We start from the raw sequence: 7,684 nt of genomic DNA, 5'->3' as shown, positions 1-7,684 counted from the left end.
GCAAATGATCCTTATTCAACCAATCAATGAAATTGATATCGTTGTTTGATGTAAAAAATCTGGCAGGCGTACGTTGTCCACCTGGATTTTGTATATGTTTATTGTACAGAGGTGGTAAAAGTAGTCACGAAAGCTACTCAAGTAGAAGTACAAGTAGCGACGACAAAATCTACTCGAGTACGAGTAGAAGTACTTCTTCCATAAGCAACTTTAAACTACTTGAGGTAGAAGTAGAATTGAATGACTTTAAATCTACTCAAGTAAGTAAGTAGTTGTGAAAACGGTCGTAATTCGTTCGCATTGACTGTCGAAAGCTGCAAATGGAGCTACGCGGAAGGTAAAGAGAGCTTGATTCATTGATGCATCTCAGGAGATGTCAATTTTTGACAGAATAAGCAGTTGTCCACATCATGAGATGTAAATGATAGTATTGATATGGAAATGCGATACTAATCCTTTGTTTACTTGAACACCCTGTTTTGGAGAATATATCATGGCATGGCGCCCTCCCCCATATTATAAAGCCCCTATTTTAGTCGAAAAGCAATACGGAATAGTTGTGTCGGTATCCGGCTTTAACACTTCGCGCGATTAGTTTACGTAATTAAAAATATGGCAGATCGTAAAAATGCCGTATAGTGAATAGCTTTATTTTCGTAACATATAAGGCATTATTACACTTGCTTTTATACTTCAACATATGTGCTCCAGACAAAAGAACTGAAATTATATAATTAAAACCCAACGTATAATACTCGTAATTGAAAGAAAAATACAAATGTTACTTCTAAAAAGCGGAAACGTTAAAAGAAGTCCTCCAAGTCCACTTTTCCATATTAGGACATGTCATAGGCTGTGCTGCTAAGTATGATAGCTAATTGCTAGATTGTCCAACAGTAGTTTCAAACGTTATTGGGGGGGGGGGGCATATATGCTGTGATGAAATATTTGATATAGGCGACAGTGCGATGTGAACGGAACCACGCAACGTGGCATCTAAATTATATTCAGCGATACCTTCATTAAAGATATTTGTCACTCCATATCTACTATTCGCGAAGCGCAACGAAAAATCCAGGCATTACATGACTTTTATGAAAATTCAATGTTGGTACTACATGAAAACAGCTCCGAAGTTCCTTAGGTTATCTTTCTCATCGGGGGATTAAACTACTTCTACTTCTCCTTCTACTTCTAAATAAAAGATCTACTTGAGTAAGTACCAGGAGTAGAGGAAAACTACTTGAGTACTTCGAAAAAGTAGAAGTCCTTCGTTACTGACCACCTCTGTTATTGTATCATAAAAACCAAATCCGTGCGATTGGGGTGTTGGCTACTGCTGCATAACTTGTTAATGGGGTAATACCGGTAGCAGCGTTTTACACTCTGCTCAATATCAATGTAGCAATACTCCGACACCGAATGCATTGTCCTGTCTGGCCTAGACCGTTCAGGCGTAAGCTTATATTTCCTTGCAAGTCCTCGGTGAAATTGTTGGCGCAGCGACGGAAGATATTGATTTTATTGAATTATTATATCATTTGATTGCCCCAGCTGATACATTTGGCGACGATTAAAACTTCAATATGTACTTCAGCACTGTGGCATTATGTGGCCCGAGTCGTCGCCAGGTATCCCGTACATTTTTCAGGCTATCACTGTACCGAAATGTAGGATTGGAATTAGCAATATGACGTCACATGACGTCATGAGGTTCACGTTCGCGTTCACTCAGAACCTTTCAAAAAGGTTCGCGTTCACACGAACCTGAATCTTTCAGAGGTTCAAACCATCCCTTTTAGAAACAACGTTATTCGCAAACAACGAAATTGGCAGAAATGCGATGATGGGCCTAATTAATTCAGTTATAAACCACTAAAACACTAGTTTCAACAACAATGAACGTAGGCATATTTCTATGATACTACCCTTGTTTTATAGTCTTGATGCAGCCTTGGCCTCTCGTACTCGTGAGAAATAAAATATATTTAGCTGTGAACGCGGACGATGGATTATGATTCATTTTTTCAAATAATCCTGGGGCCGGGTATGGGGTGATTTTGACAAGGAGAAGCTCTACAACGGTGTGACCAAAGATATATTTGAATTGTATTCTACATGTAACTATATAAGAATATTCATGTACCACACACAAACGGTTTCGCATTGGCGTTTTCGCCTCTGCGAATAACAATGTTTTGGCCGATTGTTCCAATTATTCAGAATTAGGTGTGCTATTTTTCGCCTTGCCGATATGTGGCGTAAAAACTCAACACTGCTGTGCCGTCCGATGGTTATAATTAGGACTATGAACATGTCCGACATGTACTGTCTTGAGGGATTATTTACGTCAAATTAATCTCAACTTTCGTTAGAAATGTGCTGGATAATTCGAGTAAATTTGCATTTCTTCAGAATTGCTTCGCGGGCCTGATTTAATCGTCTCGTGGGCCAGATGCGCCCCGCTTGCTGTATGTTTGGCACCCCTGGTCTATTCAATTGAAAGTTGGCGCTTTCAGCGAAATTTTGTTGACAGAATAAATATGGCAGGCAATGCATTATCGTGTTGTTGTTTGAATTGGAAAATTCGATGTTGTTCGACCATGGAAGCTTTCCATTCAAAGGCTATGATACCCGTCTCGGAGAGAATGTGTTATTGTTGTCACCATGATCTCAATTCGGAATCATAACATTATGAGAGTATACTCTCCCCATGCATCACCTTTATGCATCATCATCTCGGATATGTAGACGGCAATATAGTTATGGAAGAAGGCTTCACAGCGGGACTATAGCCGCTGAATGATCGAGTCTAGTAGGCTAATCTTCGGAGGCCCACGTTGAATGTCATGAGTCCAATTCGGAGAATTCCAAATCAAAACTAGAGCGGTTTTGTATCAAAATATATTACTTTAGGTATTCCGTTCATTATTAACGGAAAAGGTGTTGAGTTATCGTCTTCCAACAAGTCAGACTAGAACGCCGGAACATAAAATAGCTTGTTTGGCGCTTGGCGCATTGTTTTACGAATTGTGCGCAAATGTCTTATATCTTTAGGCGTTTATGCGGACTTACTTCTTGGGCCCGTGTCATTCACTGTGCACTGTGCAGACATTAGACTCATCTTCCGGAACACCCCGACAGCGTATGATAGACTCCTCAGGTCTGGTATTTATGTTCCTACTGACTTATATCAGTAAAGGCGACTGGACGTGGAGAGTGGACAGAGGCCAGGGGATTGAATTGAATGAATTCGCGGGATGTACTGTACACTACCGTACTCGCTTTATTATTGTGTACTGTTGCCATACGTCCTCCCTTTTCAGAGTTTTGAAAAGGTCCTCCGAGGACGACTAAATATCCTCCTTTTTGGAAACTCGTCCTCCTTTACAGCTTTTACAGATGCGATAATCGACAGGTTCAACTGACAATCAGCTTAGGGCTGTTCAAAAATTACTTTTTTTCCCCGATTCAAGCCGGTCACCTCTTAAATCGTCAGGTTGCAGTAGAAAACCTTGCTCACCAAATTTCACTCGATTCCAACCAGTAATGGCCTCCGCAGATCCAATTAAAATTTTTAATTTATTATGGAAAATTAAAAAAAAAATTTTCCAAATTTTTCTGCCAACCCCATGAAATTGTGGAGCTGTCTTCAAAGACGTTGCAAAACAAATTTGAGTCAATTCCGACCAGTAGAAGCGGAGTTATGTGAGTTTTTCGTTGACAAATCGCGGATTATCCACCGATCAAGGATAATCCGGGGAATATCATCGAAAAACTCACATAACTCCGCTTCTACTGGTCGGAATTGACTCAAATTTGTTTTGCAACGTCTTTGAAGACAGCTCAACAATTTCATGGGATTGGCAGAAAAATTTGGAAAATTTTTTTTTTAATTTTCCATAATAAATTAAAAATTTTAATTGGATCTGCGGAGGCCATTACTGGTTGGAATCGAGTGAAATTTGGTGAGCAAGGTTTTCTACTGCAACCTGACGATTTAAGAGGTGACCGGCTTGAATCGGGGAAAAAAAGTTATTTTTGAACAACCCTAATTCAGCATATATGACGGGGACTACGGACGTTCGAGCGGGTCATTCGGGAGTCGAATGACAGTGACGACCTTTTTTCTACAAAATCCAAGTAAAAATTGATAAATCGGGAGTCGAGTAACAGCGATGGCCTTTTTTTAGTCAACTCAACAATTTTTTTTAGCAAAAATAGCAAAATCGACTTTTCTGATTTCGCAAAAGTGTCCTCCTTTCCCGATTCCAAAATATAGTAACCCTATAGTATTGTGCAGTTTCATTTTAAATATTTACCAAGTCGAACGAACTGTCTCACTGTCGGTAAATGTTCCCTTGGTTATAAAGTTCCCTTCACGTGAGCAGAGTCTGATTTGCCAAGTTACACTTGGAACTCTGGTGCACCCACACTCAACAGGTCAAACTTGATAGGCACTATGATTGAATTTTACATCGATGTCTACGAAACTGTATCGATTGCATGCGAGAGAGCTCACTACATATCAGTCTAGTGTAGCTGCGTTAGGCCTCAATCCAGAACGATGCAACGCGTCACAATACCATCCGTACATCAGCACATAACTAGCAATAAACATTAAAAACGCGTGCATGTTTTGTATGAAGCGATCGGGGTCGTGTTCACAGTAAATTCGCACATTGCTATCACTTGCTATAGTATACGACTATACGTAATGTCTACCGGCGAGACACGACACTCGATGGCCGGGCAGCAATTGAAAAAACGCCGTGTCGAAGGCCTGAAGTAGCGCGGGGAAATCCGCCTTGAGTGACAAACTGTTTCGAATCAGGTAGCGCGTAGTACAGCGCCGGCGATTCTGCGCCTCATATTTAGAATCCGTAAGCTTCCGGCCATTCGTGTTATGAAGTTGTAGTAGATGCAAACTGCCGCTAGGAAAATTCGAGTTTTGTGTAGCTGAAGCACAGTATTCCTGATTATGGGTGTAAGTCAACCTTTGGTCTCCGCTCAATTTAATAATTACGGATAGTCATACACACAAAACATGTAGACCAAGTTAGGATTTGAGAAGTTTTTCAGTTTAATGCTACGAACGCTTAGCTAATTTCGCCAGAGAAGTTGCGATAATCTATTCCAAGTGAAGATCTGGTATACAGTCAAGGCTCGTGCATGTAGTTCTGCTATCAGCAAGATTCAGTCTCGACCAGGTTTCTGGTATATCATCGGTGACTTTTAACTATGACATCAAAAATGGAATGCAATAAGAAAAGGGTCGTGTGTCTGACTTCATTCTAGGCGAGGTGGTGTTTAAAATTGGATAATGTTCGGTGACTGATGAATTCCCTCAATATTACTTAGACTTAGAGCTGTGTTCGTGTTTGTGGTCTAATCATTGACTTTGAGAGGTCGATTCTTTTGTAAGGAATAAATCGGAAGCGATACACACTGACAAGAAATAAGATGGTTTCTAACAAATATGTAGCTCATGGTGTTACAGTATAATAACATAGAGCCGAGGGGTTCATCAATGTCTTCTTTTTGCTGCATTTGTCGATATTTTATGAATCATATTGACGATATGACGGTAGTTTTTTTTCAAATAAAGTAAGTCTATCAATGCCATTATTCTTTGGTATTTGACTAACGATCGAAATGGATACTAAACTAATGAGTCAGACTACCTTATGACATGGAGCTAGTCGCTGATAACGACCATTGGCAAATATATTTGAGGAAGAGTTGAAATATATCCTCCTGAAAATAACCGAAATAACCAATATTTTTCATCCATTGTTTTGATTGCGAAAACCTAAACTCATTGAATTGAGAGGGTCGTGTTTGATTATTCTGTGAGGAATTCGTACGGGGCTTTGTAAGACATATCTTTGTCACTGTTATCTGCCATATATATTTACATATGACCACGGATGATTCAGTGTCCTGGTACCTACGACCTTATATTGAGTGAATGGCAGACTGGAGCAGCATTTCTCATACAAAAAAGACTTCGGAATCGAGTGGGAAAGAATCGATATGGTATTGTGTATTAAAGGCCATCTGTGCGATATATTCTGTTATTCTAAGTACGCACACGATAAAATTTATTTTATTGAGATGATGATAAATGATCGAACATCTGCAATAACTGACTGTTCGTTGCTAGCCGAGTGATGCATTGGTATAAGTGTTCATGTGGTATATCCACCGAGACCATGCAGCCGATTTTACTTCGATGAATTGGTGGTCGTTGAAGGCTCATCACTATATATAGCTCGTGTCGATAGTGTAAGGATTTTAGGTGAATCTGTGTGCCAGCTTTGTACTCGTAGTCCTGAGCGTAGACATATCTATTCTTCGATGCTGATTTCATGTCAAAGGCGGATATAATGTTGATGCTTAAGTATGTACTGAACTGAATTAGTCCGGGTCATTCGTAACTGCAGATCATCGAATCGATCCCTTTGAGATGGTATAAATATCGCAGTTAAACCGCGGGCTGCACATATTGTTTCTTTATCGTTTCGACACCTATCTCGTTCAGAATCAGTAACCATGATGGCGGGACTTATAGGTCAACTTGAATATCGGGATACACATAACAATCGTGAATAACACTGGGCAACAATTTTGAACGAAAAATTTGTTGACTTCGATTTTGCACTTGATTTAGGCTAATTTTGGCGTGCTGATTCCAAAATGCCACTGGTTTTCTTTTATCACGTTAAGTTTTTGCTCTACGACATATGCCCAAAATATGCAAATTTTCACGAATTTAGCCATATTACTTTTCCATACCATATAAAAATCCACACTTTTACCATATAATAAGTTACCTAGCCCAGAGATCAATTGAATTATTAAGAAAAAAGGTATTAGTATCGATCTAGGCCGATGCTTTCTCCCATTTTTGATTAGAGGATGCAACCATCTGAGGATATTTCACGCACATATTTGATGCAAACTACAGAATATGGCAAGAAAAATAAACATTACATTTACTATCAGCTATAGGTCCAATACCCCATTCAGCTTATCCCGTGTCACTTTAAACTGCTATAGCCTATGATCGATAATTTGGATCAAGATGAAGATCTTAGGGATAGCAGGCCTGATGATGTAGATTTTGAAATCGAAGATGATTCAGAATGTAGAGTAGTCCATCAACACAAGTTATTGATCTGACATAAGCTTTGGGACTTGAAATAGATATTTTCGGAACTTTTAACATCCTCACGAAGTGAAAAAAGATTACTTGGCAAGGTAAAGAAAGTATCTCACTTTCGATCAGGAGAATCAGCCTTTCCTTCGTCGGCCTACTTTCGGTAGCTTTTTGTATTGCCGTGACACTGGTATTGGCATGATACTGTCACCATGGATTACTGGAGGAGTTAGGAATCCCGATTTAGAACTCAAGTGAATGGCAAATGGCTATAGGTAGCTCAAAAAGGATCCTAAAGTGTGGCATTCTCCAAAATGCCAACGTCTTGGGTGCAGTAACAATTGCACACTCAGTTATTCTTCCTGAATAATACAGAAACATTGAGAACAATACAGAAACATAGAATTGTTTTTCAGACAATAAGGATGCACAGCACATGCAACCCTGATACACATGTGCCACTGCAATATGTTTATGTCGGACGGCAGACATTCAAAAAAAAAAGTAAAATATTTTAAGAAT

Source organism: Botryllus schlosseri, chromosome 12, assembly GCF_051294905.1.
Source record: "Botryllus schlosseri isolate E-star chromosome 12, Bs_hap1, whole genome shotgun sequence".
Lineage (NCBI taxonomy): Eukaryota > Metazoa > Chordata > Ascidiacea > Stolidobranchia > Styelidae > Botryllus > Botryllus schlosseri.
The sequence above is the reverse complement of the archived record's forward strand: the minus strand, read 5'-3'. Positions refer to the sequence as shown.